Source organism: Microtus pennsylvanicus, chromosome Y (assembly GCF_037038515.1).
Source record: "Microtus pennsylvanicus isolate mMicPen1 chromosome Y, mMicPen1.hap1, whole genome shotgun sequence".
NCBI classification, from domain to species: domain Eukaryota; kingdom Metazoa; phylum Chordata; class Mammalia; order Rodentia; family Cricetidae; genus Microtus; species Microtus pennsylvanicus.
This window is the reverse complement of record NC_134602.1, coordinates 40582516-40606000: the sequence shown is the minus strand read 5'-3', so window position 1 is coordinate 40606000 and position 23485 is coordinate 40582516. Positions and strand designations below refer to the sequence as shown.

Genomic DNA, 23485 nt, shown 5'->3' with positions numbered 1-23485 from the left:
CAAAAGAGTACATATTTCCTGCCATCTTGGTCTTTGTGAGTAAGTTCTCTTTCACCATAGATAGAGTGGAAACACAAGTATTTCCAAATAGTGTATGATGCTATAATATTCTGAGTAAGACTTTCTTAATTTCTATGAAAGGAAGACATTTTCAGACTTCTTGGCAAGAGCGCAGGAGTTTTAGGAACCTGGAGAAAATAAGGATAATGATGATTGTTACAGGTGATGTATTGGAGGTGAAGCATATTTTAGTAAAATGGGAGATGGTCTAGCCATCCTTCATCAAGAAATAAATGATTGGATGCTTGTTAAGTGACAGTAAGTTTTGAAGGCCTTTTTGATTGGAATTTGAATGTTTTGGGCCTTGAGAAAATATAGACCTTCTCTGCGCCCCTCAGTCAGGCAGCGTAAGTATAAGGCTCTCTTGATGACCAAGTGTGCATTTGAGCTCTATTTGACTAAATAGTTGGTGGTGATGAATGGAAGACTTCGGCAGACATAAAGAGAAAAGCAGAGTCCCAAACCACTTAAGTACCAGGTAGTATCCTAGACTACCTTGTGCAGTGGAGGAAGGACTGCATCACAGTCTAGAAGATTCACATCTTCAGGCAGCTGTGGCAGGGCTGGCAGCAACCTGAACATCATGTATCAGTCATTGGCAGGCTCCAGTTCTCATCAGCTACATTGATGTGTAAATGAAGGATGAGACCTCTTCATTTTGGTGACTTTAATGAAGCAAAGATGTCCTAATTGCAGACTATGTCACTTCAATGCAGAGAAAGATTAAACTTCTTTGGTCACACATGTATTTTCAAAGTGGAGGTAGTTAGAGGGGAAAGATCTCCATTATGCGGATATTTCTGAGGCCCACAAGCATATAGGGGATGATCTGAGGATCCTTTGATCCTGGTCACTTTGAGAAAAATGGAAATACTGGGATGACTTTAGTAAAAACAACATAATTTTATGAATTTCCTTAAACATAATGAGAAAACCTTGAGAGTTATTTGTAATAGCAGAAAGGCCTAACTGCTATTTTAATCATAAAGATCTTTAGATAACCAGTCATCAAAATGGCACCGTGTGAGATGCCATGAGAATAGGAACATTTTGGGGAGATGTTATTCCGAGGAGAAACTTCTGAGGTCATTCTGAATAGTCTTGCTTTGTGAGAAAATGCCTGACAATGTATGACCAAATATCGATAATCACACCAGTGTGTAGAAGGGAAAGAACAAGTTTAACTCGAGTAAGATTATTTTAGTCATCATTGGCTTCCTACTGTGTTTCCAACTTCCATGACCCATATATTACATCAAATATTGGGAAGATTACAAGAAACAATTACAATGATCTTTCCTCATGATTAGTCTTGTTACAAACTTTTCTGCTTCCTAAGAGTTGTATTGTTCTGTGCATATCCATCAATGTAAGTGATGTAGGATGCCCTTGTTTATGTGTTTTTCTTTCCTGGTTAATGAATAAATCTGCTTTGACCTATGGCAGGGTGGAATTCATTCAGGCTGGAAGAGATATAGAAAGAGATTAGGTGGCTGCTGATGTAGAAGTATACCAGAATTTTCCTGTAGGCCACAGCCATAAGGTGAAACAAAGATTAACAGAAATTGGTTAATTTAAGATGTAAGAGTTAGGTAAAAAGAAGACTGAGTTAATAGGTTAAGTGATATTGTCAATTTCTGTGTGATTATTTGGGTTGGGGCAGTTGGGAAACATAAGGGCAGTCTTCATTTACATGAATGACATGAACATTTTGCATTTCTGACTGTTACATTTTAAGCAGAGTCCATGATTATTAGTTTTAGCTTTTTATATTTTTCCCTCTACCTAAAGTCTTGTGAGGTCCCATGGTTACAAAAGTGTTTCCCTAGCAGTTGTAGTCCCTGGGATTGGGACTAAGGTAATATGAGTCCAATGGTCAATTAAATGTGTCCATGGAAGCAGGGGGATGCTCTAAGGATTCCCAGGGTCAGTGGCGAGATCTGAATCTCAATTTATACTAAGTGAATGATTTGAAATCCCTTTGGCATAGAATCCAATTCTGACAGGTTATTCACTATGTGGACTATTCCAGACACCCTTTGGAAAAAATGGGATCTTTGTAAATTTTGTGGTTGAAGTTTGTAATCATAGTTCCCTCTTTCACTACACTGGACTGAATATGGGCAAATCTGATTCTCACTTTTACAGTGTCAGTGGTGTAAGGATTATTTAATCTGGGCCCTTTGTATTCAAAGGTAAAGATTGAGGGTTTTAGCAAAAAAAAAAAAAAACATGAATCCTTAATTCCACCTTTGGTACATGACGAAAGTCTGGAGTAAGCTTTGTCCTAGGAGGGATGTCTGACAGTTTCTTCAGTGAAATAAATGGAGTAAGCTAATTTGAGGAGAGTCAAGGCATTGACTCTTCATGAGAAAGGGTAAATTTTGAGACCTCTTTAGGGCAACTGTATAAGTTGGGAAACCCTTGCACACAGGGGAGAAGTATCATGCACCATCCTGTTATAGGTGAATGCTCTTACTAACCCATTCAGAGAAGGAAGGTCCCATTATTGCACTTCAACTTCCAATATTTCTTTAGAGCTTTCTCATCTTTTGTTGACCCTTGGGGAGTTAGGCAGCACAAGAGCTTTCTTCCTTATGCCTTGGTGCCTGTCAGCAGCTAGATTTCTTCTTCTTTCTCAGGTTGTTTTCTTGTTCCATGTATGGACACCAGTGATGGGGCCAGTTGATTTCTAGTGACTGGATTTAAAAACATAGCTTAGGATTCAGTTTCTAATTTTATAGTTATGACAGGGACCCAAAACCTACAGTGGAACAATGCCTTTCACTAGCTACCTGTACCAAATATTAAAGGTTTACATCATTTTTATTTAGAGCAGCATATTTTGGAGGTAGTTTAAAACAGAATAAAATTCTTGAGAATTCTTGACAGAATCCTACAAGGTAGGATGCAGTATCATTCAAAATATCATCTCTAATGTCACCTTGTGAATAAAAGGAATGTATGAGTTTCCTTGAATCTAAGACAATGCTTCCTAACCTTCCTGGGATAGGTGGATTATGTGTAAGTACACATTCTTAATGGAGAGAAGGATGATGGCCCAGTTTGCCCCAGGGTTGTTCTCATGAAACCTTCATTAAACAAAGTATATGAGGTCTCTTGAAAACAGGACTACAGAAAACCTCTTCTTAGAATGGAAAGTTATGAGGCTATCTTCAGCAAATGAGAAATCCCGATTGTCTTTATTCACAGGGAGGAGGGCTCCAGTCATATTTGGTAAAATAGTATCCAATGAATCCAGGATGAAAAGTGGAAAGTTGCAAGGCATCGTGGGTAATGAGTAAGAGTCTGGCTCTGCACTAGCATCCAGCTAATTTTCACAAGGCAAACATACATACCAATGAGAAATATTTGATAGTCTAGGGCAAATACCATAACAATCTTCCAAAAGACTAAGTAGTAATGCAAGCATTTATGTTTCCTCAAGGGTGTGTTCAGCTGTATATATCTGTGCATATTGAAACAGTGCATTTTTTGTTTTTTTCCTTTTATTTATTTATTAAAATTTTCTGTGTCTTAGCTGCCACCTCCTCCCATTTCCCTCACCTCCCCCAATCAAGTTCCTCTCCCATGTTAGCCCATATAGTTATCAGGGTTCCCAGGCCAGTGGGAGGTCCAAGGATCACCACCTCCATCCAGGTCTAGTAAGGTGAGCATCCAAACTGCCTAGGCTCCCACAAAGCCAGAACATGCAGTAGGATCAAAAACCCACTGACATTGTTCTTTAGTTCTCAGTAGTCCTTATTGTTCGCTATGTTCAGTGAGTCCGGTTTGATCCCAGGTGTTTTCAGACCAAAGCCAGCTGGCCTTGGTGAGTTCACGATAGAACTTCCCCATTATCTCATTGTGTGCGTGCACCCCTTTCGGTCCTGAGTTCCATGCTTGTTCTCTCTCTCTACTTCCGCTCCTGATTTGGACCTTGAGATTTCTTTGAATATTCAAGAATCATACAGAACACCAAAAAGACTGGATCAAAGAAAATCATCCCCTCACCATATAATAATCAAAACATGAAATACACAGGTTAAAGAAATAATATTAAGAAACAGTGCATTTTTGAAAAACAAAATTGGACACAGATGGCTTGAGAGCCAATTTTCTCTTTCCACTTTCTGTCCTGTGATCTAAAAGCAGAAAGTTGTAAGATCCCATGGATCACATATGTGTTTGTATGATTATCTTTGTCAGAGGGGTTTCTTTTCCTTTTGGAAGATGAAACATGTCTAAATCCTCTTTGTGACAAAGAGAGATGCTTACAGCCCTCATGTTCTGTATGGGAAGCATGAATATCCGCTTTGTTATAGCCTGTTCCAATTATTTTTGATAAGTCTTGAATGCTTATGGCTGCCTTTGGGGGAAGCAATACCTCTACCACACTTTTCCTGAGATTGCGAGGATCTGCAGCCTCCCTTAGAGATGGAAAGTTCTATGCACATCTGGGGAGTAGCTTTTTGTTTCTGGCTAACTTTTGGATGGTGAATCCTTGAACTCTGTTTTGGACAAAGAGCATATTGGGAAGCCTTCATGTTCTGAATGGGAAACATGAACAACTTATTTGTTAGAGGGGACCTGTCCCAAGTTGATTTTGGTAGATTTGAAATATCTAAGAAATCCTTGGGAAGAACGAGAAAACCTAGGACCCTTCTTATAAGGTTGTCAGGATCTCAAACTCCCTTTGCAGAAGTAGTAGTGAGGCTCTCTTTAGGCTCAGTTTTAAGCCTTGCAGCAACATTGTTAGAAACCAAATCTCTGCCCCGTTTTTGAGAGAATGGTGAACTTTCAAGCCTACATCTTTGGTTGGCACAGATTTGAGGCATAATTCTTTAGAATCAAGTTTTGTTTTTGTTTTCTTTGATTACAAATATTTGGAACCACCTAGTTGAGAGGGAGAACATCTTTGATATTTTGTATATCTTGATGTTTGAGTGGAACAAGATTTGAAGTTCAATTATGATGATACTTTGTTTGGAAACACTCCTAGGAGGGGTAGCAGTAGAACGTGAGTCCTTTCTGACATATATGGAAGATGTGAGCCTACTTTTGGCAGATGTGAATTATCTTAAGTCATCCAATTCTAAAAGTAAATATCTGATACTTCATTTAATAAATGAAGCATGCTTCACTATTTTTTGATTGAATTGGAAATTCTATGGCTTTTATTGGGATAAGAGTAATATCTTAGACAGTCTCCATGAGAAGGAATAGGAATGAACTGTCATGTGCACAAGTAGACATTCTTAAAGACTCCATTGAAACGAAAGTTCCCACTCCTTCTTGGGTAGATGGTATAGGTTCTAGAAGCCATTGGTATGGTGTGGCATTTCCAAAGGTATCATAAATAGGTCTAGGAGGCTCCATATTCTTGTAGTAATATACTGAAGGGCCTCGAGTACATTTTTGTCAAAATTCCAATGTCTCAGAGCCTCTAAAAAGGATGGTAAAGTTTCTACAGCACCTAACACAGGTTCTGAGCTCTTACTAAGCTCTTTTGCTGTTGGCAACATTTCTTAGGTCTCTGGTGTAAGGGATGGTTGCAGATTCTATATTGAAAGAGGTTGATATTCTAAGGAATCTTGGGAAGTTGTTGAAGTTTCCGTAACCTTACTGTAAGAAGATGTTATTTCTAGAAAACATTTGTGAAATGGTGGAGTTTCTATTGTACCCTAATGAGAGTCAGAAAGATGAAACATTCCTGTATCAGATGATGACTGTCCTAAAGGCTCAAGGGTCAAAGTAGGGCCTGAAGCCTCTTGGGATGACAAAAATAATCTGGAGACTCTTGAGCGGACGATGAAGTGATTCCTATGCTGATATGGACAGTCCCAGAGCCTCTTGGAAATGCAATGAATATCCTGTATAGCCTTGCTGAGAGGATAATCTTCTTGTACAATTTGAGATATTTCCTGACAATGTTGTGCTGAAGGGGATAATGACCAAGTCCCAGATGCAGGTAGAGTGGGTCTTAGAAAATCTTTGTCCGGTGGAGGAGGTCCCAGATTCATCCAAAGATACTGATGGTCCAATAATTTCTTTTGCAGGTGCAGATGGTCCTATAGTACTTTAGCCAGAGATGAAATTTTGAGACTTTCTAGGGTAGAGGGAAAAGTTTTTAAAATTCCTAGGTAAGAGTCTGATATATTACAAGCTTCTTGGAAGATGCCAAAGTTCTGATGTCTCTGGCACAACGGGGGCCTGTTTTAGACTCTGTACTGAAAGAAACATATGTGCTACAGCATTTTGGGCAAGTGCTGAGGGGTCTATAAATGTCTGGGTAGAAGAAGCCTTTTCTAAAGTGCTATGCATAGACGGTGATGTTTCTCATGGCCTATTGAATATTCTGATAGTCCAAGATTTCCTAGATCAGATAATGATAATGACTGTACTTGATGCCATTGTTCCAAACAAGGGCCTGATGTCTCTTCAAGTGACAGGGAAGTATCTGAAGAAACATGAAAATATGGTGAGTGTCAAAGAGATTCTTTTGCTGACATGGACATTACTAAAAGCAACTTGTGCAGACAATGCATTTACTGGAGAGTTTTGCTTCAGTGGTTTCATAAAGTCACCTGTTTGCATGAACATATTTGTTTTAAATCGTTGTCCATTAATGAAATTCTTTAAGGCCCCATTTGAGATGAAGCAGTATTCACAAAGTGTTGGTTAGATGGAGAAAATCCCAGAGCTCTATAGGTAATTTTTGGTTATCTCAATGTCTCTTGTTCAGTTATAGAGGCATGTACACCCTTGGCAATTGTTGAAAATCTCATTGTCTCTAAAATAGATGTCAGAGTGTCTATAGACCTTGAGAGAGATTTCAAAATACTACAAATCTCTATATAACATGGCGAAGGATATGTTTTCTCTTAAGCAATATTGGGAAGAACCCAGAGGCCACTCCAAAGAAGCCTGGATTTCTGGAACACTTTGAGCTAATAATGGTGCTGATACTACAGACTTTTGGAGAGCACCTTGTGTAGAAATTGATCTTCCTACAGGATCTTGTGAAGATTGAGAAAGTCCACAATCTTGTGGAATAGATGATGGATGTACAACAGCCTGTTGGGCTAAAGAAGGTTCCAGGTCCTGTTGAGAAGATATGAACATTTCTAGAGGTTCTTTTTCAGGATTTGAATGTCCTCCAAATGATTGTGCTGATATGGAAGTTCCAAGAGCCCTTTGCATGGATCATGAATCTCCTAAACACCCTTACTGAAGTGGTGATAATCTGAGAATCCCTTTGGCAGCTCTAGACAATTTTGAGTACAATTGAGTTGATAATAAATATTGGGAGGTCCGTAGTACAGATGGGGTAGGTCTCAGTGAACATTTAGAAGATGGAGAAAATTGAACAGATTTTTGGAGAGATGATGATTCTTGAATTTATTAATCAGAAACAGAAAGGAACAGAGCATTTTGGGCAGATATTGAATGTCCCAGATTTACTGGGAGAGGTGTCAAAGTTTCTAGACTCACAGATGAAGACTCTGAATATTTAAAAATCATTAGGCGAGATGTTAAAATTTCTGATGACTTTGGAATCCATTGGGAATTTCCCAACTACTCTGTGAATCAGGTTGAAGTTGCTGAATACCGTGCACATCTAAAGAACCTTCTACTTTCTGGAGAGAAGAAGATGTTTCTAGAATAACTTGAGAAGGTGAAATATATTACAATATTCCCTGGGCAGGAAATATGTGTTTCTTGTGGGACAGATGGGAACTTTGTTACAAACCCTTGATTATAAGAAGTGCCTTGCACTTTGTGGGAATATCTGGATGATTCTGCAGACCCTTGGACAAATGATCAATGTCCTAGAGACTCTTGTCCTGATATAGACAATCAAAATGACATTGGAGAGATAATGTACATCCTTCATATGCCTTCTAATGTGTTGTTTATCCTAGAGTCACTTTTGTGGATACAGAAATTTTCTACCACAACTGATCAAGTGGGGAATGTTCCAGAGTACCTGGTGAGGTGGTGTAGTTCCCAGAGTCCCTTGGGAAGATCGGCAAAGTTTTAGAAAAGTTTGGACATTTGGTGAAGATTCTAGATGCGTCTAGAAGATGTGTACAGTTCTGACGTATTTTGGGAAAATAGAGAAAACTCCCAGTATGTTGGAGTATAGAACTGAAAAGCCATTGTGTCCTTGAGGCAGATAGAAAATTTTCTAGAGGCACTGAAATAGACTTGGCAGTTTTAAACAACCCTTGGGCTGATGACAGGTCTTTTAATTTCCCCTTTGAAAATTAAGAATTCTACCCAAAGAGGAAAGAATAGACCTTCTTCTCTGCAGCTCATGGAACCTTCTCGAAAATTGACCACATACTAGGTAACAAAGCTAACTCACACAGTTACTAAAAAATATTACTAACCACCTGTGTCTTATCAGATCAACAATATTCCCACCCCAAGAAAATCTACAAACTCATGGAAACTGAACAGTCAACTACTGAACCATACCTGGATGAAAGAAGAAATAAAGAAAGAAATTAAAGTCTTCCTTGAATACAATGAAAATAAAGAAACAACATTCACGAACTTATGGGACACTATGAAATCAGTCCTAAGAGGAAAGTTCATAGCACAAGTGCCCACCTAAAGAAAACAGAGAAAGCACATATTGGAGACTTAAAAGCCCACCTGAAAGCTCTAGAAAAAAATGAAGCAGACTACCTAGGACGAGTAGAAGACTGGAAATAATCAAACTGAGGGCTAAATCAACAAAATAGAAACACAGAAAACAATCCATAGAATCAATTAATCAATAATCTGGTTCCTGGAGAAAATCAACAAGATTGACAAAACCCTATCCAAACTAGTCAAACGGCAGAGAGAAAATTTGCAAATTAATAAGATTAGAAATAAAAACGGGACATAACCACAAACACAAAGGAAATTTGGAGAGTCATTAGATCTTACTACAAAAGCCTATATGCCACAAACCTGGAAAATGTAAAAGAATTGGATACGTTTTTAGATAAATACCATTTACGAAATTAAACCGGGACCAGGTAAACAATCTAAATAGACCTGTCATTCGCGAAGAATTAGAAGCTGTTATCAAAAACCTCCCTACCAAAAAAAGCCCAGGGCCAGATGGTTTCAATGCGGAATTCTACCAGAACTTCCAAGAAGACCGAATACCTATACTCCTCAATGTATTCCACAATATAGAAACAGAAGGGTCATTACCAAATTCCTTTTATGAAGCTACAGTTACTCTGATACCAAAACCACACAAAAACTCAAACAGGAAAGAGAATTACAGGCCAATATCACTCATGAATATCGACGCAAAAATACTCAACAAACTACTGGCAAACCGAATCCAAGAACACATTAGAAAAATTATCCATTATGATCTAGTAGGCTTCATTTCTGAGATGCAGGGCTGGTTCAACATATGAAAATCTATCAATGTAATCCAGCATATAAATAAACTGAAAGAAAAAAAAAACATATGATCATTTCCTTAGATGCTGAAAAAGCATTTGACAAAATTCAACATCCATTTATGTTAAAAGTCTTGGAAAGATTAGGGTTAAAAGGGTCATACCTAAATATAATAAAAGCTATATACAGCAAGCTGACAGCTAATATCAAATTAAATGGAGAGAAACTGAAAGCCATTCCGCTTAACTCAGGAACACGACAAGGCTGTCCACTCTCTCCATACATCTTCAATATAGTGCTTGAATTCTAGCTATAGCAATAAGACAACATAATGGGATCAAGGGGATTCGAATTGGAAAGGAAGAAGTTAAGCTTTCGTTATTTGCAGATGATATGATAGTGTACATAAGCGACACCCAAAACTCCACCAAAGAAGTTTTACAGCTGATAAACAGCTTTAGTAATGTGGCAGGATACAAGATCCACTCCAAAAAATCAGTCACCCTCTTATACACAAAGGCTATGGAAGCAGAGAGGGAAATCAGAGAAGCTTCACCTTTCACGATAGCCACAAACAGCATAAAATATATTGGAGTAAATCTAACCAAGGAAGTGAAAGATCTATTTGACAAGAACTTTAAGGCATTGAAAAAAGAAATTAAAGAGAATACCAAAAGATGGATGGACATCCTTGCTCTTGGATTGGGAGGATCAACATAGTAAAAATGGCAATTCTACCAAAGGCAATTTATAGATTCAATGCAATCCCCATCAAGATCCCATCAAAATTCTTCACAGATCTGGAGAGGACAATAATCAACTTTATATGAAAAAAAAAAAAAAACCCAGGATAGCCAAAACAATCCTAGACAATAAAGGATCTTCTGGAGGCATTACCATCCCTGACTTCAACCTCTATTACAGAGCTACAGTAATGAAAACAGGGTGGTACTGGCATAGAAACTGAGAAGTCGACAAAAGGAATCATATAGAAGACCCGGATTTTATCCAACAAACCAATGAACACCTCCTTTTCGATAAAGGAGCTAAAAGTATACAATGGAAGAAAGAAAGCATCTTCAAAAAATGGTGCTGGCACAACTGGATGTCAACCTGTAGAAGAATGAATATAGACCCGTATCTATCACCGTGCACAAAACTCAAGACCAAATGGATTAAAGACCTCAATATCAGCCTAAAAAAACACTGAATCTGATAGAAGAGAAAGTGGGAAGTACCCTACAACAGATGGGCACAGGTGATCGCTTCTTAGGTACAGCCCCAGTAGCACAGACATTAAGGGCAGCATTGAATAAATGGGACCTACTTAAACTGAGAAGCTTCTGTAAAGCAAAGGACACTGTTACTAAGACACAAAGGCTACCTACTGACAGGGAGAAGATCTTCACCAACCCCGCAACAGACAAAGGTCTCATCTCCAAAATATATAGAAAACTCAAGAATCTAGACTTTAAAATGCTAATTAACCCAATTAAAAAATGGGGCACTGAACTGAACAGAGAATTCTCAACAGAAGGAGTTCAAATGGTCAAAAGACACTTAAGGTCATGCTCAACTTCCTTAGCAATCAGGGAAATGCAAATCAAAACAACTTTGAGATATCATCTTACACCTGTCAGAATGGCTAAAGTCAAAAACACCAAGCATAGCCTTTGCTGGAGAGGCTGTGGAGGAAGGGGTACCCTCATCCATTGCTGGTGGGAATGCAATCTTGTGCAACCACTGTGGAAGTCAGTGTTTCGGTTTCAGGAAATTCGGGATCAACCTACCCCTGGACCCAGCAATACCACTCTTGGGATTTTAACCAAGAGATGCTCTATCATATGACAAAAGCAATTGTTAACTATGTTCATCGAAATATTATTTGTAATATACAGAACCTGGAAATAACCTAGATGCCCTTCAAAGGAAGAATGGATGAAGAAAGTATGGAATATATACACACTAGTGTACTAGGCTGTGGTAAATACAATGACTTCTCAAATTTTGCATGCAAATGGATGGAAATAGCAAACACTATCCTGAGTGAGGTATCCCAGACCCAAAAAGATGAACATGGGATGTACTCACTCATAATTGGTTTCTAGCCATAAATAGGGGTCACTGAGTCTACAATAGGTGAACCTTAAGAAGCTAAGTAAGAAGGTGAACCCAAGGAAAAACATATAGTTATCCTCTTTGCTAAGGAATGTAGACAAAATTGCCAGGGAGAAAATTGGGATTTTGGGGGTGGGTTGGGATGGGGGTAAGGGGAGATGGGGAGAGAAAAGGTAGAAGGGAAGGAAAGGGGGACTTGTGGAAACAAAAGGATTGGGATAAAGGAAGGTTGGATAGTTGAGCACGGAACCACAATTCTTAGTTAAGGTAGCCACTTTAGGTTGGGCAAGAGACTTGACCCTAGCAGGGCTCCCAGGTGCCCAAGGTGAGGTCCCCAGTTAGTTCCTTGGGCAGCTGAGGATAGGGAACCTAAAATGACCCTATCAGAGAGCAATAATGATGAATATCTTGCATATCACCATAGAACCTTCATCTGATGATAGATGGAGATGGAGAAAGAGACCCACACTGGAGCACTGAACTGAGCTCCCAAGGTCCCAATGAGGATCAGAAGGAAGGAGAACATGAGCAAAGAAGTTGGGACCACGAGGAGTGCACTCACCCACTGAGACAGTGGAGCTGATCTACTGGGAATTCACAAAGGCCAGATGGACTCCTACCGAAAAAGCTTGGGATAAAACTGGACTCTCTGAACATGGCGAACAACGAGGGCTGATGAGACGCCAAGGACAATGGCACAGGGTTTTGATCCTATTTAATGTGCTGGCTTGGAGGGAGCCTAGCCAGTTTGGATGTTCACCTTTCTAGATATGGACGGAGGGGGGAGGACCTAGGACTTACCACAGGGCAGGGAACCCTGACAGCTTTTTGGACTGGAGAGGGAGGGGAAGAGGAACGGGAGGAGGGGGAGAGGGGTGGGAGGAGGGGAAGAAGAGTGGGAGAAGGGGGACAAGCGTTGGAGGAGGGGGAGGAAAATGGGAGGCTCAGAGGAGGTGTAAATTTGTTTTTTTTTTTAATTCTCATTTTACCAAAAAAAAAAAAAAAAGATCCTGCCCAATAATGTGCCATTTCCTCAGGTGAAAAGACACTCACGTCTCAAACACCATAGTTGGCAGAGCAGTGAAACATACATTCATCGGAACAAATAGCTCTAAGAATGACTGGAACAAGATGGTCCTAGAAGAGGTGCCAATCATGAAGACCTGGTTCTATATTACCAGCAAGAAAGATACGGTCTTGTACATTCACCACCTCCTGGATGACTACCTTGAAGGTAACCTCCACATCATGCCAGGCTCTAAGGAAGAGTGGAGTGGCGTGGTCCCAGGTGAGGTGCAGACCATAACGACCTGTTTCTACATTGTCAACGAGAATGATCCGGTCCTGTACCTTTACCACCATCATGATGATTCCATTGAAGGCAACCTCCACATCACGCCTGAATGTCCTCCAGTAGAGGTGACTTTGAATTAGGCAGGGATTCCTTGGAGGGCAAAAGAGTGCAGTACAACAAAAAAGATGGAACCCAAGAGATAGGTAAAATTATTTGCCAAGTTCCCAACAAACCTTCTGTGTATTTCATCAAGTTTGATAATGACTTCCATATCTATGTCTATGATTTGGTGAAGATCTGTTAAAGTGAAATTCTCAAATTTTGAAGCAGAATTAATCTCTCTTTGGGAATGTGTTTTTTCAGAGATACCTCAGGTTTTCTATTAATCATGCTATCTTTTCCAATGGAATATTCGTTCTCGAAAAATAAAAATTTGTGAACATGTTGGGTTATTTGGTCAATGATGGATTGTGTTTGGTGGATGGGGCATCACAGAAATACGTGCCTCAAAACAAAGCAGGATTTATGGTCTTTTCTCCTTGGAGAGTAAAGGACTGGGGATGCGTGGTGTGGTAAAGGACAAGATGGCTGTCAAGGAAGCAGTGGAGAGGGGACAAAAAGTTGTATGATCTCGGGGCGGTATGAAGCTTGAGGGAAAACCATGTCAAATGGAAAGATGTGACCGCTATCAGCGTGAGGTATTGGGACTTAAGAGGATAAAGAGTAGATTAATCAGGAAGGGACACAAATGTATTTCTCTAAATCAGAGAAAATTAGGTTTCATTTGATGAATGGTTTAATTCATACTGGCTGTAAGTCACAGGATGTTTGATCTCCACTAGAGCATGTTGCTTAGTGAAAAGTGTCTCCTCTCAGTTGCTCTTCTGCAGAGAGTTGGACATAAAGCTACCCACTTAGTTTTGCCAGAATTCTGTCTGCCACCTTTGTCATGCCTGGATTCGGTATGGCTTGAACTCTCATAGGTCTTATCCATGCCATCCAACCCTTGTCAGTTCATTTAAATAATTGCCCTGCCATATCTGGAAAACAGTGTTCCCTTTCATTGATCATGTTCTGTAGTACTTGGGCTATAAAACTCATGAACACACTCACCCACACACAGGATAAACATGTACATATGATGCCCACTAGTGTGTGACATGCACACATATGATGAATGCACCGAACTCCATAAAATCAGTAAAGGAGGGAATCCATGATGCTAGGTGGAGTGTGGCAAAGACCCCACAAACCCATCAAACCACCAAATACCAGTATGGTACTGATGTCTGACTCCCATCCAGTAAGGAACCTGCCATCCTGTTACTGGGCGATTTTTGGTTCCTTCAGCTTCACAAACTTGGTTAAAATGTTAGAGTTGTCAAACTGGGAGTTAGGGTCCAGCATGTAGAGCAGCTGTCCCAGGTAAGGTGATTCGGCTACAATTTGGGTGAGAAATTGTACCAGGGAATTCTGGTACACCCTCTCCTCTTCTTCTCCCTGTCCTCATCATCACTCTTGTGGGTGGGCCTGGAGCACAAAGAAGGTAAAATGGAATAAGCCTCCTCCTTAGTGGAAAACCTTGTCAATCCTTAATTTGGCCTGACTCTCTGAGGGAACGCAGCACATTTTATCCTACTAGGTCTCCTCATTCATTGGTTCACTCATTTTTCCAATGAATGATTGAATTCATCCATTCTTCCTTGTCTCTCTCTCTTCTTCTTTTCCTTCTTCCATTTCCCCCTTGATTGTAAATTTGAGCAGCCGGGCTGCATTTCCTTGGGGCCACCTTGTAAGGTTATGCTCCGAAATAAAAACACAAAAACTATTCTTTTAAAAACTGCCTGGCCCATTATTTTCAGCCTCTTAACCCATGTCTAATAATGTATGTTGCAGCACGAGGTGCGCTTACCAGGAAAGATTCAGCATGTCTGACCTGGTGGCTGGCTGTATTGCCATCTGCCTCAGAGTACAGAGCTACCATGTCTGCCAGAAGGAGGGGTGCATGGCGTCTCCTAGCTCACTTCCTATTCCTCCCAGCCTTCTGTTATGTTTATTCCACCCACCTATATTCTAACCTTTCAGGCCAAACAGTTTCTTTATTTAATTAACCAATGACCTATACTCCATCATTACTCCTATTTCTGTTTAAACAAGAACGGAATTTTTAACTTTAACATAGCAAAATTACATATAACAAAACAGTTATCAAGCAAGAATTACAGTTACAATATTTATATCTATTTTATCTTTTATCATAACAATGGAAAACTATAACTATCTATCTATTCTTCAACTCCATTAAAGACTCCAGAAGAATACAACATTACCTAAGCAAACAAAATAGGCCATTTTCTAACTCTAGAAATGACAGAGACATCTCGCTGCCTGGACAGCCACCTAAAGTTCCTCTGTACCGTTGGTGTTTCCATCCTCAGCCTACAGGCCCATAGTTTCCAGCAGACATTTCCATGAAGCAGGAAATTTCAAAGGCAGTCACTATCTGCTTGTCTTGAAGAATGTTTTGCTAACTCACTCCTGAATCAGAAACACCAAAAGATCATCTCACCTTTAGGCAAGTTCAGTAGTCCTCTCTCTGAGTGTTCTCTGTGTACAGTTTATGCAACAATCCAGGCAAGAGCAGTTTCTTCCCCAAATGGCTATCAAACTCCATAAGGATCCTCTTTGATGCCCATCTTCTTCCTGAAGTAGATTTGTGCTGCCAAGAGTAGAGTGTCTCACTGTCATGAAAAACCCTAAGGTACTAAAACATTAAATAGCCTATTTTGTAGTCTAGAAAGATATGAAGAATGGGTATCTAAATGAAATATATATTTATGTAGCTAGAAAATCTAACTAACATGACTACAAACTTGATTATTTTTAATGATTATCCATTAATAACCTATATACATTACATTTTTTAATGAACTACAGAATCACAATACCTTAATTAAGATCAAAAATGCATATACATATAACAAATTGACCTAAAATCTCTATCAGAGATGCAGAATCTATACTAATGCAAATATTCATATCTACATCACTTCCCACTTTAAATGTAAAAGAACGTTTATAAGCTATATTTGGGAACGTGGGTGCAGTTTTTTCTCTCCAAAATGCTTCCTGCTGAATGGTGGCATCATTAATGTTTCATCTCAGTTGGCAGTTGAGCGAAGCAATTTTTTAAAGGTGTTCACAGAAACCTTTGAAGGGCGTGGTCCATCCTACCATATTAGGATAGAGGCATCCACAGACTATCACCCTCTGTGAAAACAAAATAAGAAACTCCTTTCCAAAGCATCATGTCCTTAGATCCAAATTTCAAAGTCAAGGCATTTTCAAAATATCTATGTTGGATTATTTCAGCAGCTTTTATAAAGAAACATCTTTTAGCAGCTATTGCTCCTGCCTCAAATTTCAAACGATTCAAAGAGTGCATAATAGCATACAATATCAAAATTCGCTGTGGATTTTCCATCTTTGTGCGCTTCAATTCAACCTCTATTTTGCTTATTTTTCCATTTTATTTTTTGCCTTTTGAGACAGTTTCTCTGTATCTTTGACCTGGAATAACTATGTATACCTGTCTGTTCTTGAAGTCTCAGAGATCTGAATCTCTCTGCCTTTCAGGCATTGGGATTATAGGTGTATGCTACAACACATTGAACTCACAACGATCTGTTTGTTTCTGCCTTCTAGGCTCTGGGATTAAAGGCATGTGCTACCTCACCGTGAAGGTACAGAGGTCAATCTCCCTCTGCCTCCTAAGTGTGGGTTTACAGGTGTGTACATCCACACCCAACAACTCTCTTCCTATTTTTAACTTTAAGAACTTCAAATTTTAGCCTGCACATATTTTTAACACACTGTAAATCATTTAAAAATTTTCTTTGTCTTTGAATCTCTCTTTACTCTATTTCTCTCTCTGTTTTTCTGACCACATGAGTCTTTCATTTACCAAGCAATCTCAGTAGGACTAAATCCGTGGCTTTGCTGGCCAGATGTAGCCCATTCCTTAGCTTTCTGCCATTCCAAACTAGTGGCTGAGGTACCGAACAGAGCCGCATTCAGTGCCCCAAGTCTACAGTGTTTCAAGGTCCTTGCCATCAAAGAGGCTGCAACAGACAACACTCAAGCCCTCTTTCTGTAGCTGGCCCTCCTGCCTCAAACAGTCAGAGTTTGCCCAGGCAGGATGGTCCAGAAAGCCAGCATTTTAAAACAACACAGTGTTTTTTGCTGCTACTGCTGAAAACATACAAGCATTCAGATGGCTTCTATCAACACCATTTAAATGTTTTGTGGCAGGACCTCTTAAGGGCTGCAGGGTTTTGCAGCTGAACCTGAGTCAGCAAGCCCCTTTTAGATGAGAGCACTTGCTTTCATCTAGCAAGCAGAGCATACCAAGAAATCGCTGCTACCCAGAAAACATGCTTTACTCTTTCCCAAGCTTTCTCAGGCTTTCAGTGGATTCAGTTGTCCACAAGGCTGTGTGCCATTCTGTAGTTATTTGAGCAGCGAGTCTGCATCCCCAACACTATGGCCGCATGAAGGTTATGCCTGAAATAAATACACAAAACTGTATTCTTTTAAAAACTGCTGGCCCATTAGAATCAGTATTTTTACCCATTTCTAGTAATCAGTGTAGTATAACGAGGTGCACTTACCAGGAAAAATTCAGCATGTTGACATGGTGGCTGGCTGCATCGACATCTGCCTCAGAGAGCAGAGCTATGGCATCTGCCGGGGAGAGGGGAGCATGGCTTCTCTGAGCTCACTACCTCTTCCTCCCGGCATTCTATTTTGTTTACTCCACCTACCTATGTTCTAACCTATCAGCTGAAGCGGATTCTTTCTTTAATTAATCAATAAACTTCTTCCATCACTTTATCCTTTCAACAGCTTGCCCATATAAATCTCCCATGTGTCTTCTGTTGTATAATCTTTCATTTGTAAAGAACTTACTCTCTCAGGGGAGGATTTTTCTGATATCTCTTGGATGGAGATCATATGAGGAAGATCAGATGAGCAACCATGACAACTCTAATGCTGTAGAGTTAGGTGGACCAGAGATTGATGGCTGACATTCCTGTGCTATATATCAGATGCCCCTGAACTCTGGCCCTGTTGACAGACAGGCAGACATCAATTTGGTCACACATACTTAACGCATTCAGGTTCACAGATACTGTAAATGGAGTTTTAATTCTTCTCCTAAACTAATCAAGAAACCAAGATTAGGAGAAGAGAAGAGCCTGAAGTAAGGCCTCAAAATGGGTCATTTTGCAAAGGAAAGGTTACCTGCCTCCATGTATGCTGTCTCCCGTTCTTAGTCAAATCCATCCTTCCAGTGTCTAGCTAACAGCTAACCATAGGATTGAACACAACTGCCTTTGATTTTTGAAATAAGTGCTGTCCCTTTAAGGTCCCATAACAGCACAGGAAGGTTTGTAAGACTGTCCCAGCAACAATTGAAAGCAATTCTAGGACACCAAAGATGCAGCAAATTTGAATTATTGGTAATATAGATCATTCTGATGGTACAAAATAATGTAGCAAAAAAAAAAAAACAGATTGGTGTACTCACGATGAATTTATGTGATATGGCACACACAGGCTTCTGGTTCTGAATACTTCATGCTCGGTGGGTTTTGGAGATTATCGTGACCCTGAACCTAGCTGGAGGCTTTGGGGCCTTGAAAGGACAAGACTTAATATTTCAGGACATCCTTGTACTTGGTCCCCACTGTTTACTGATTTCCTTACAGAGAATGAGCAGCCATCTACTCCTGCTGCCATGCCTTCCCCACATGAACAGAGAGAAGACCCTATACACACAGGTCGCTTGTATCACATATGAAGGCATAAGTCACAAACAAACTCCCAAAGCAGTTTAGAATTGTGTTTAATAGAATGATTAGTTCTTGAAAGGGTAAAAACTTAGAGATCACAATCCTTGACAAAAGCCCTCTGCAGGATCAGAAAAGGAGCCTAGTAGCCGGAAGGGAAGCTCAAGCAAGAGATCAAGCTGAAGGTAGAAGTTGCTTTTTAAAAGAGAGAAAGACCACAACTCAATGGGCTGGTATCTCAGTGGCTATTCAGGAAACATCACAGAGAAAGGATCTGCTTCATGAATGAGAGTCACCGATGATTTCCCATTAAGAAAAAACCAATCAAAACTCCAAATAACATCATCAGCATTCAACAACATGTCTATGATTTCTTTTCCTTGCCTTTGATTGTGCAGTAAATGCTGCTGATAGTTAATCTGTGCAATTAATGCAAATTTCCTTGTAACAGAATAGACAGAATTGACAGGTTATCTTAAACACAGCAGGGAGTCACTCTACGATGGAACTGGTTTATCATCACCTGTGTGACAGTGACATAATTAAGATCTGTCCTTTGTCTATAATTCTCAGAATGTTCAACATGATATGTTGTCATGCAGATTTCTTAGGGTTTTGTCCCACTGGTGGTTTCCTTGATATGCTTACATAATGTTTGCCAGATCCAATCATTTTTGCCATGCACTCTCAGCTCCACGTCATTGTGTTCCCCTTATGTTCCAGTCCAGGCATTTTAGACCCCTTGTAACTGTTGTAAGAGTATCTCATGTTCCACCTAAATGATTTAGGGTTTTATTTAGGCTGGGTTTTATCTTCCGTCACTGAGTTCATTGACTTTCCTTGGGCGTAATTCCTGGGACACTGAGCCTAACTCCTGGGGGATTCCTCCAGTTAGTTCTCCTTGATGAGACAGTTTACACTCTCACTATTACTGTGACAGTGTTTCTGTAGCAAATATTCTTCTCAAGATGAGAAGAAACTTCAATATTACAATCCATTTGTTATTATGATTTAAATACACACACACACAAACACACACAAGTTAATGCACATACACTGATGATATCTCAATTTATGGGGCCATTCTGGGGATGTCAAGATCGATATCTCTCGAGTGGTTCTCAGAAGGCCATAGGGTGACCCTCTCTAGGTACTTAAGCAGGGAGGAGAAGTTGACCGCACTGTGACATGTCCCTAGGAACTATGTGTGCCTTGTCCCATAGTCAGACTGATGACTGACTATCTTGAAAACCACCATGGAACTTTTGTTTGGCAAATGATGGAGATCAAGTCAGGGTCAAAATCAGAAAACTAGATGGAGCTTCCAAGCTCCAGTGGAAGAGCAGATGGATGGAGAAAAAGAGCAAGGATGTCAGGAATATAAGGGCTTGGTCCACACTATGAGACACTGTGCCTGAACTAAGGGGATTTCAAGTAATCCAGTGACCTGGGAATGAAAGAACATGGGATCAAACTGGCAGCTCTGAATGTGGCTGACAATTGGGGCAGACGGAGAAGCCAAAGACAATGGCACTGGCATATGTCTGCATTTCATTCACTGGCCTTTTGTGATCATATTTTTTGTGGATGCATACCTTGCTAAATCTGGATGGATGAAGGGTGGGCTTGGACTTCCCACAGCTCAAAGTTCCCTGCCCTCTATTGGAATGGTGTTTGAGAGGAGAGGTTTATTAGCGGAGCAAGAAGAATGTGGGAGGATAAAGAGAAGTGGAAAGTTTGATAATTATTATTATGAAGTAATGGAAAAATCAATAGAAAATAACCAAAGAGGACCTTGGAACTAGGAAAAAAAAACATTCATGTGAGTTGTTGACTCAGACCAAAAATTATTTTACAGAAAAAAAAAAACACATAAAGGGGTTGAGTTACTTGGAAAATATGACTCAAGTAATTGGGAAGAAGATTGGGGTTTTTATTTTGGGTCTTCATGGGGCTGTATGAGCAGCATTTTAGGATCTGTATGCTGAAAATCTCTGGAGGTTAGTAGGGAAGAAACCTGGCTAGGAGGAGTTTTATGACATAAGTAGAGCCTTGATGATGTCACAAAGCTTTGGTTGGGCGTGGCAACTCTGTTGCACATGAAGCACTAGTCTTCTGTGAAGGTGGGCTTACTATCTTCACGGTGGCTGAGGAGGTCAGTTCAGCTCTTGGGCTCCACAACTGTTCAACCGAATTAGGCAGCTGAACATTTCCAGAAGTTGGAATCTAGAGAGCCAAGATATTTTCTTTTGGTAAATATGTTTAGGAAGCATCTAGGACCTCTGTAGTCAAAGAAAGGTTTCTTTCAAATCTGCTCTGGGTCCAAAATTTATGTCGTTAACAGCTCCTATATTTGATAGCTGGGGGACGGTTAATGTCAGGTATTCTCCCCACTCTATCTTTGCTAAAAATGTCCAATTCCTCAGTCCACTTAAATGGCAAAGATCCTCTTTGTCCATATGTGTTTTAAAAGATAATTATTTCTAATAGGTGCTGTTGCCCAGATTAATGTGTCTTTCTTTTGGCAGTTTGACTCACAGTACTCACTTCTCTAATGAAGACACAGAATATCTTTATGTAATCAACCTGGATCTGGATCAGGAGACACAATAGAGAGAGCCAGTGGACTGGAGTGCCATGACCTTGGGCAGGTGGTTATAGATCAGCCAACTAACCAATAGCTTGAGTGGTAAGGAGAGGAGTGGCTGTTCTTTGAATTTTTTGCCATCTCTTCACATATTTCTTTCTCACTTTAGGTATAGGCATAGCTTCCTCTCTCATTGATGTAGTAAGTCAGGAAGTAGGTTTCTCAGTAGAGGTCAATTGCATTTTGCAGCAGGAATATGTCTCTGATACACATAAACTGAGCTGTAGACAAGAGTTTGATAATTTTCCTATTAATTTCTTTACATTTAGGTATCCAAATCTATTCAGCCCTGCCTTTTTCACCTGCTCCAAAGTTATTCCTAAAAAGAGCCTTGACCTCACATCCTCACCTTCTTATCCTTGCAGGCACTTATGGTGGAGGAAACCACTTTGTGTCTGATATAAACTGAAGAGTTCATCCTATGCAGAGATCGGCAGCTATGAAGCCCAAGCACAGAAACAGAGCCAAGAGACAGTAGAACAGGAGTGCTGTGGCCTACCTCAGTAAGTCTCCTGCCATGATGAAGATGTCTCTTAGTATGAGTTGCATGCCACCTCTCCAGATGAAGAATGGGCCATCGCTCCAGAAGCATAAACTTAGTAAGCCTTTTGAAGCCTTGGAGAATATTGTTGGACGCAGAATATCTCATGGCTGGAAGGAAGCCAATGAACCAGTCACCCATTGGAAAGCCATCATTCTAGATAAACTGCCAACATATCCCTCTCTCTATTTGTTGAAATATGATGGGATTGATTGTGTCTATGGCTTGGAGCTTCATAGTGATGAAAGGATTTTAAGCCTGAAGATCCTGCCTAATAATGTGCCATTTCCTCAGGTGACAGACACTCATCTCTCAAACACCATAGTTGGCAGAGCAATGAAACATACATTCATGGGCACAAAGGCTCTAAGAATGACTGGAACGGGATGGTCCTAGAAGAGGTGCCAATCATGAAGACCTGGTTCTATACTACCTACACGAAAGATCCGGTCTTGTACATTTACCACCTCCTGGATGACTACCTGGAAGGCAACCTCCACATCATGCCAGGCTCTAAGGAAGAGTGGAGTGGCGTGGTCCCAGATGAGGTGCAGACCATAACGACCTGTTTCTACATTGTCAACGAAAATGATCCGGTCCTGTACCTTTACCACCATCATGATGATTCCATTGAAGGCAAACTCCACATCACGCCTGAATGTCCTCCAGTAGAGGTGACTTTGGAATTAGGCAGGGATTCCTTGGAGGGCAATAGAGTGCAGTACAACAAAAAAGATTGAACACAAGAGATAGGTAAAATTATTTGCCAAGTTCCCAACAAACCTTCTGTGTATTTCATCAAGTTTGATAATGACTTCCATATCTACGTCTATGATTTGGTGAAGATCTGTTAAAGTGAAATTCTCAAATTTTGAGGGGCAGACTTAATTCTCTCTTTGGGAATGTGTTTTTTCAGAGATACCTCAGGTCTTCTATTAATCCTGGTATCTTTTATAATGGATTATTCTTTCTCAAAAAATAAAAATTTGTGAACATGTTGTGTTATTTGGTCAATGAGGGATTTTGTTTGGTGGATTGTGCATCACAGAAATACATGCCTCAAAACAAAGCAGGATTTATGGTCTTTTCCCCTTGGAGAGTAAAGGACTGGGGATGCGTGGTGTGGTAAAGGAAAAGATGGATGTATAGGAAGCAGTGGAGATGGGACAAAATATTGTATGATCTCGGGGCGGTATAAAGCTTGAAGGAAAACCATGTCAAATGGAAAGATGTGACAGATATCAGAGTGAGGTATCGCGACTTAAGAGGATAAAGAGTAGATTAATCAGGAAGGGACACAAATGTATACTCAAAATCAGAGAAAATTAGGTTTCATTTGATGAATGATTTAATTAATACTGGCTGTAAGTCACAGGATGTTTGATCTCCACTGGAGCATGTTGCTTAGAGAAAAGTGTCTCTGCCCAGTTGCTCTTCTGCAGTGAGTTGGACATCAAGCTACCTACTTATTTTTGCCAGAATTCTGTTTTCCACCTTTGTCATGCCTGGATTCGGTATGCCTTGAACTCTCAAAGGTCTTATTCATGCCATCCAAA

General features: G+C 40.1%; 1 pseudogene; it reads left to right on the top strand.

Moving 5' to 3' along the window:
- The first annotated feature begins 21950 nt into the window (after positions 1-21950).
- LOC142842058 (spindlin-2-like) lies at positions 21951-22783 on the top strand (annotated as a pseudogene).
- Positions 22784-23485: the final 702 nt, after the last annotated feature.